Here is a 7412-nt window from a genome sequence, read left to right on the forward strand (position 1 = left end):
AACTCCTTGAAGGTAATTTTTCTTGATTTTTATCGAGAGTATTCTTAGGTAACTTTAGTTATCTATGATGTAATTAACTATAGAGGCTTGCCCTTTTAGGAAGCTTTTCCCGAACCCAACATAATATAAACCCTATTTAATTCCTTATATTAAATATGGGAACTTGTTGGCCAATACATTGGTTTTGCAGACCAAACGTATGTCATAACTTTCTTTAGTTTATTTGATCGAACCTCACCCTCAACTCTTGTGTTCATCCTTCGGGATAGATACAGGATTTGAGGTAAAGCGCTCTTTCATCTAATCTATGAAAATTATGGGGTCAGTTTGACTTCATCTTTTTCAAAACTAAAATTTTTTTAAAACGTCCTTCCGAAGCGGACAACGAGATTTCAATTCTGATGACCGACAGCTTCTTACGGGCAAACCCCACACCAAAAATAGTGTCGACAGAGCCTATTCTGACTGTTTCCGCCCTGCTCCTTTCCCGTTTCGCTCGCTCCTGCCTCCCTTTCGCGCTTCCGTCTCACGGTAGCAAAAGGTCACGACCGCAACCCTACTGTTTCGCGAAACCACTTCTACCTCTCTGTTTCACGAAATGTTGCCTCTCCCTCCTCCTCTCTCGCGATAAAATGTATCGCTCGGCTCTCCTTCAGTTTTTGAAGTCACGATTTTTATGTTCTTATTCGGACTTCCTCTGGACTGAGGAAGAGAAGTGCAAACATTAATTCCTTGCGACAGAAGGAAGAAGAAAGAAAAATAAGAAGATTGTTCTCCCTTGACTCATTCTTGATGGCTTGTGGCAGAATATAAATTGGGTTTATTTTTCTTGTAAGTTTATCTTCTTCGGTGTATCTCGATGTAGAACTTCTTCGGTGTATCTTAGTGTAGAGAGAGAAGATGAGAGATAGAAGAATTGAGAGATTATTCTTGTAAGTCGAGACGATCGACTGATGTAAATTTCTCAAGTAGTAAAATCCTCTGCAACTTAGTGAACGTAGTCAATTTGTTGAACCACGTAAATCTGTGTTATGCTGTGTTACTGTTTTCTGGTGTATTTTCTCGTTATATTTTTCGCCGCGTCAAAGATTTTTCTCGTATTTTGTTTCTATATACACCACAACAACTGGTATATATCATAATAAAATTAATTTCAATTTTTTTTATTTTTTAAAATACCATCCTCTTAGGGGATATTTTACAAAATAAAAGAAATAAAATTGTCACGAACTCAATGTTTACCATAAACATTTTTGACAAACAACAACCACGGTATGTATGCAAATTTACATAAAAATTAGTGGGCCATACGGAGAAAAAATATAGTTACAATCGGTCGAGGTGGTCCGACCCGACGATGGCCATTTCCGCCCTCCACTGCGCTTCACGCCTCCCATGCTCCCTTCGCCGAAATCACTCACCTGAGCTACCATCGCCCAGCCGGAGAAATTTCTCCGGCAAAGTTATTTTCTTCGCCGAAGGACTTCAGCTGCAGCGGAAGCTTGGAGCAAGGTTTGTCTGCTACGCGGATGAGACGCTTAATAAGTCCAAAGGCGTCGCCACCACCGGTGGAGTTCAACTCTACTCCCAGATTGAGAGGTCTACCTAGAGGCTTTTATGCTCTACTTAATATCTATTTTAGGATCTCGACTCGATTGGCTTTTTTATCGTCGATTATTTGACATCAACGATCCCCATCATCTGAAATTTAGCCATCTTATTAATGGTATTTTAGCGATTACACTTTATTCATTAGCTGTGATTTATCTCGCTATAAAAAGATTAGGGTTGTGAATTTCTTGTTACAAACTAAACTGTCATAGTGAAATTTACAGTTGCGACAACATGACGTAACATCAATTGGGCTAAGCTATTTAAAGATTTTGGTTTGTTTGGCATGCTTATTTTCTGTCTTATTTTCTCTCAGTGATTTGAGTTTGGTCTCATCTGATTGTCAACAACATAGTATGATGGAGAAAATTTTCCCTACGGAGTCCGGACGTAGTTCTGCGTGTGGACTCTAGTAATATGCCGCCACGTGTGTTATATTGCGGAGGTTATTGAGGTTCATTAAAGTGAAACCGCAGGGTTATTGGGAAGTTATTAGGGGGTTATTGTAGGGGTTATTGAAGTAAAATCGCTAAGGTTATTGGAGAGCTATTAGCAGGATATTGTAGGGGGTTATTGAAGTGGAGCGATGAAGTTTATTGGGGGGTTATTGTCGGGGTTATTGTCGGCGATTTTTGAAGTGGAACTGCGGAGATTATTGGAGGTTATTGCAGGGGGTTATTGCGAGGGGTTATTGTAGGGGGTTATTAGAGTGAAACAACAAATGTTATTGGAGGGGTTATTGAAGGGTTATTGCGGTGTTATTGGACTTAATATCCCAATAACCCCCCAATTACCTTCTACTGATCCTCTCAATAACATCCGCAGTTCTACTTGAATAACTTCCGCGGTTCCATTTCAATAACCTTCGAGATTTCACTTTAATATTTTTTAAGTGGACTCGATGCAACATACATGACGACATATTACTAGAGTTCACACGAAGAGCTGCGTCTGGACTTTGTATGGAAATTTTCTCAGTATGACGAGCTTCATATCCCGAATTTTAAAATTTTAAAATGTACAAGAATGAAAGATTCTTACATTTAACAATGATTTTTTTTTAATGAAAATTTGAATAGGATACGATGCTTTACATGTCGGGCTTCTTTCTAGTTACAAATTCTACTAATTTTCAATTTCGTTCGTTCTTTATTTTTAATATTTTGCCAAATTTGAAGCATGAAAATAAAAGTTTTCTCTCTTATTTTTATAGGTTACTCACCGAAGCAGCAAGAAAATCTCAGGATGGATGGGTTAGTACTAGAGATTGGAAGGAGATTGAGGTTCTATTCTTATGCTCTAAACAACAATGATTTTTGATTTCTTGAGAAATCTCATGCTTTTAAATTTTGTAACTATGAGTAAATTGTTCAACTTGTGAACACCCTTGACTAATGTCCTTCCTTCACATAAAACAACTGAGAAAAGTGTCTAAAAGTTATGATGAAGTTTAAATATAGTTGTGATGGAGTATTCAACATTATTTGAAAAATTTGCAAGGAGGCTCATAAAGTTGTTAGATATATTGGTATCACGTCAATGAATATCATTAATTCTATATTTTTGGATATTCATTAGAAATATACCTACAAAGGATATTGAAAGTGAGATGAATTGGTGCATTCTTTTTGTTGATGTCATAATTTTAATCGACGAGACTTACGTTGAATTAAGTGAAATGTTAGAACAATGGAAAACACATTCTAACTAAATAAATTTTAGATTTAGGAGAACAAAAATCGAGCTTATGTTGTATAATTTCAGTGATTGATAAGTTTCTATCTATGTGAAAAGCAAATTAAGAATTATTTGTAATAGATTTAGTTATAAATAGATGAGTAGGGCTATAGTTTAAGACATAACTTTGGTACCTAAGGCTTTATGTTTAAAAATTGAGAATCACCACAAAAGTATTATGCAATGATATCGTGGAAGCTAAAGAGACAAATATATGAGGCTGCAATTTAATCAAACATAATGTATTTATCTAAGTGTTGGCGGCCATAGTGAAATTCATTAATAGTCACTCTCTCTGGCATGAAAGTAAAAATTGCGAGATGGATGTTGGAGTGTGTTTTCATTTTTTCTCTTTTTATTTTTAAAGGAGTCACCAGTTTGTCCTTAGTCTTATTCTTCATTTTTTCGAATAAGTCTCTTTTCCAGATTATGTGAATGATCAAAAGAAAAGAGTAACTGGAAAAAAACATGACATACGACAAAGACAGACAAACTAGAGAAAGAACGTAAATAGTTTCCGTGTTGCAAATTTTGCTAGGATAGGTCAAACACATATGTCCGAACAAAATTGGACCGAAATGACTTGTGTCAAATATCCGCGAAAGAACGGTTATGAAAACTACCTACAACCAGAGATTCATGTGTGTTTGTCTGTTTTGGGGTCTAGAGTGCTTCTAAGAGGACATATCCCACTTGATTAATTACATTTTGGGGGCTGCTCATGAATACTCTTGATCCAATGAAATTTTGCTTACATTAATAGTGACAATTGATGTAGGACTACCAAATGATGATTATTTTGCAGGGGAATGCTCTGATGTTTTCAAAGCTCCCACTAAGCCACGGGGTGGAGAGTGATTCTCTCACGGTCTCGTATGGGTAACGAACTCATCGACACATGCAACCTACAAAATAGCTAGATCATCCTGACTCGACATCCCGATACCTCAAAGCACTTACAGGCCATAAGGGCAGATGAAAAATCATTTTATCCAAAATGGGTGGTAGTTCATCGATAATCGAGTCGTCAAGATGATATCAATGACAACAAGATGAGCGATAGAGCTCAAAGTGGGTAGTCAAAGAAATGGAGGAGTAATCCTTAAATTAGTCGAAGTGGCTGGGTTAGGGTACCGCAGACCTATCATCCCAAATCACTAGGACCCTAAATCTATTTGATCCTGAAGATAGTTGACTCGACATGTTCAAAGATCCCCGACCACCAATCCATGAATTGCATCGTTCGTGGGGATCTCAGAATCATAAGGTCAGAGGAAGGAAACAATATCCTATGACTATCACGTGGAGCTCTAAGAGACGGGATTTATATCCGTTGAAATGACAATGATGCCGCTGGAAAGAAAGAGAGAGAGTTTCAACTATAAACCTGGAAATACTCTCAACAAATGATATACACTCCATTTGAGTCGGGGAGTCTTCTAACGACTTATGCACACTAGACAACCACTTGAGTAAAAATCTATCTTGAGTCAGTGAAGTTGAAAATGTACGGGAACTTCTTCTCAGGAGATGCAAAATGATACAATTACATAGAACGATTATTAAATATTTTGGATGACTTATTAATTATGATTTGGGTGAAAGCTATGCTATGCAACCTGATTAAAATCTTGCCTGAAGGCCATGCAGAAAGATAAAAACAAGATTTAAAAATCCTGACAACTTTAATCCTAAATTTTAGATTATCTCAATCTATTATGATTATGATTTTTTTAATAAAAAATTTACAATTTTTTAAGTTTCTTAATGAGTTTATATTATAATTTTCGTAGCATCCCAGTTCAACCAGAAATAAATAAGAGAAAACAATTCAAACATGCAAAAATGCAAAAAAGACAACAAATAATAATGAAAGGCCGATGCCACTAATTTGACAACGTATCCTAGAAAAGAAATAAACAGACATGCACCGTATAAGTCACACTGGTCATAATTCTATATATAAATGAGATTTAGAATTAAGGTACGAGACGAGCATGCTGCTCCTGGTTCCCGTCACGTGGTTCCGTCTGTCTGATGTCTCGAAAACCGTGCTCGCACCTTATTCTAATACGATATACTCCTATGGCTTTAAAAGTACAAAGGAAAAGAGAAAAAAAGGACTCGATCTTCATGAAAACAACGCTAGCGGGAAAACCAAGAAACATGCAACGTATAATGAATTTTGTTTTTGTATCAGGGGAGCTAAATGACACCTATAAGCAAAATGTTAGTAGAAATCATCATGTGCTCCCCTTTTAATGATACCTGTGCGTGTATATATATATATATATATATATATATATATGCATTACTCTTTGCAGAAGAACACTCTAATATACTATCATGCACATCAAACATGCAAACACAAAAAAACACAAAAATGATGTTTGACTAGAACAACTAATCAACAGAGAATAATAACCAAATGCGTTGAAAATACTACATAGAATCCTAGTCCTAGCTTAGCACACCATCTAATGAAAAAGTGTTACAATCAACATCGAAGTGCTTAGGATAAGCCTCCGGGTATGTATGACTTTGACGGGTTTACCACATCGATCCCGTTCTAAAGATCCAAGGGATTTAAATGGTATCACCCATGATAGATTTTGAAAAGGTCTGACCTTACATATGACCCAGTTTGCTATATGCATAATTTTAAAATTATAGTGGATATAATTAATAACAAAATATATATTTTTTAATTTTAAGATAAAGGTCATTAAATGCGGTCCCATAATATACAAGGTGACATGAGTTAAATCATTTGGATCTTTAGCATAACCATATTCGTGTCAATCCAGATGCTTTAACTCACATTGCTCACCAGGATCGATCATGCAAACAATGTTCGTTAAGACATCACAACTAACAGAGTCACTCACATATCGAATCTGACTCACTATCCATGCATATAACATGCATATTGATGCAAATGCAAACAATCATTGATAAAAGTGGTGGGGATTGTGCTGTGTAGGCAGTGACACAAAACGAGCGTATCATGGAGGCAACGACCCAAATGAATGGGTATACTGTGGAAGCAGTAACCCGGAAGGGTGAGTGTGCTTTGGAGGCAACGATCTAAAAGATGTGTATGTCGTGAAGACAATGAATCGAAAGGGTGGGCATGCTGTAGAGTCCGTGACAAAAAAAAGTGAGTGTTTCTTGGAGGCAGTGACCTGAAAGGGAGAACGTTTTGTGGAAGTAGAGACCCGAAAGAGTGGGCGTGCCGTGGAGGTAGTGGTCCAAATATGGGTGTGTCGTGGAGGCGACGACTCAAAAGGGTGGACGTGTCGTGGAGGCAACAACTCAAAGGAATGAGTTTGTTGTGGAGGCAGCGATCCGAAAAGGTGGACCTGCCGTGGAGGCAGTAGCCTGAAGGAATGGGCGTGCTGTTGAAGCAATGGATCGAAAGGGTAGGCCCGTTGTGGAGGCAATAACCTAAAGGATAAGTATGTCGTGGAGATAGTGACCTGAAAGGGTGGGAGTTTCGTGGATGCAGTGACCCAAAGAATTGGTCTGCAGTGGAGTTAGTGACTCGAAATAGTTGACATGTCATGGATGCAACTACCCGAAAGGGTGGGCATGTCGAGGAGGCAACATTCCAAATGGGTTTCCGTGTCTTGGAGGCAGTGACCCGAAGATGGGTGTGGCGTAGAGACAACGACCTGAAAAAATGGATGTGTCGTGGAGGCAGCAACCCGAAAGGTTGTGTGTGTTGTGGAGGAAGAGACTTGAAAGGTTGGGATGCCGTGGAGGCACACCTCAAAGGTTGAGTATGCCGTGGAGGCAATGACCCGAAAGGGTGGACGTGCTGTGGAGGCAGTGACCCTAAAGCGTGGGTATGCCGTGGAGGCAGCGACTCAAAAGGATGTGTCGCGGGGGTGTGTCGGCACAAAAAAGAAAAAGAAAAAGATGTTGTTTGGGGGGTCGCCCGTAAGAAGCTGTCGGCAGCCGGAATCGAAATCCCGTCGCCCGCTTCGGAAGGACTTTTTAATTTACGTATATATATATATATAATTTTAGAAAAATATGAAATCAAACTGACTTCATATTTT

The 7412-nt window shown here is 38.2% G+C and overlaps 1 pseudogene; it reads left to right on the plus strand.

Annotated features, from left to right (window-relative positions):
• The first annotated feature begins 1321 nt into the window (after positions 1 to 1321).
• The window catches only part of LOC110029704, a 30858-nt pseudogene continuing 24767 nt past the window's right edge, over positions 1322 to 7412 (plus strand).

The sequence above is a fragment of the Phalaenopsis equestris genome, unplaced genomic scaffold (assembly GCF_001263595.1).
Source record: "Phalaenopsis equestris unplaced genomic scaffold, ASM126359v1 Scaffold000600, whole genome shotgun sequence".
Classification (NCBI taxonomy): Eukaryota; Viridiplantae; Streptophyta; class Magnoliopsida; order Asparagales; family Orchidaceae; genus Phalaenopsis; species Phalaenopsis equestris.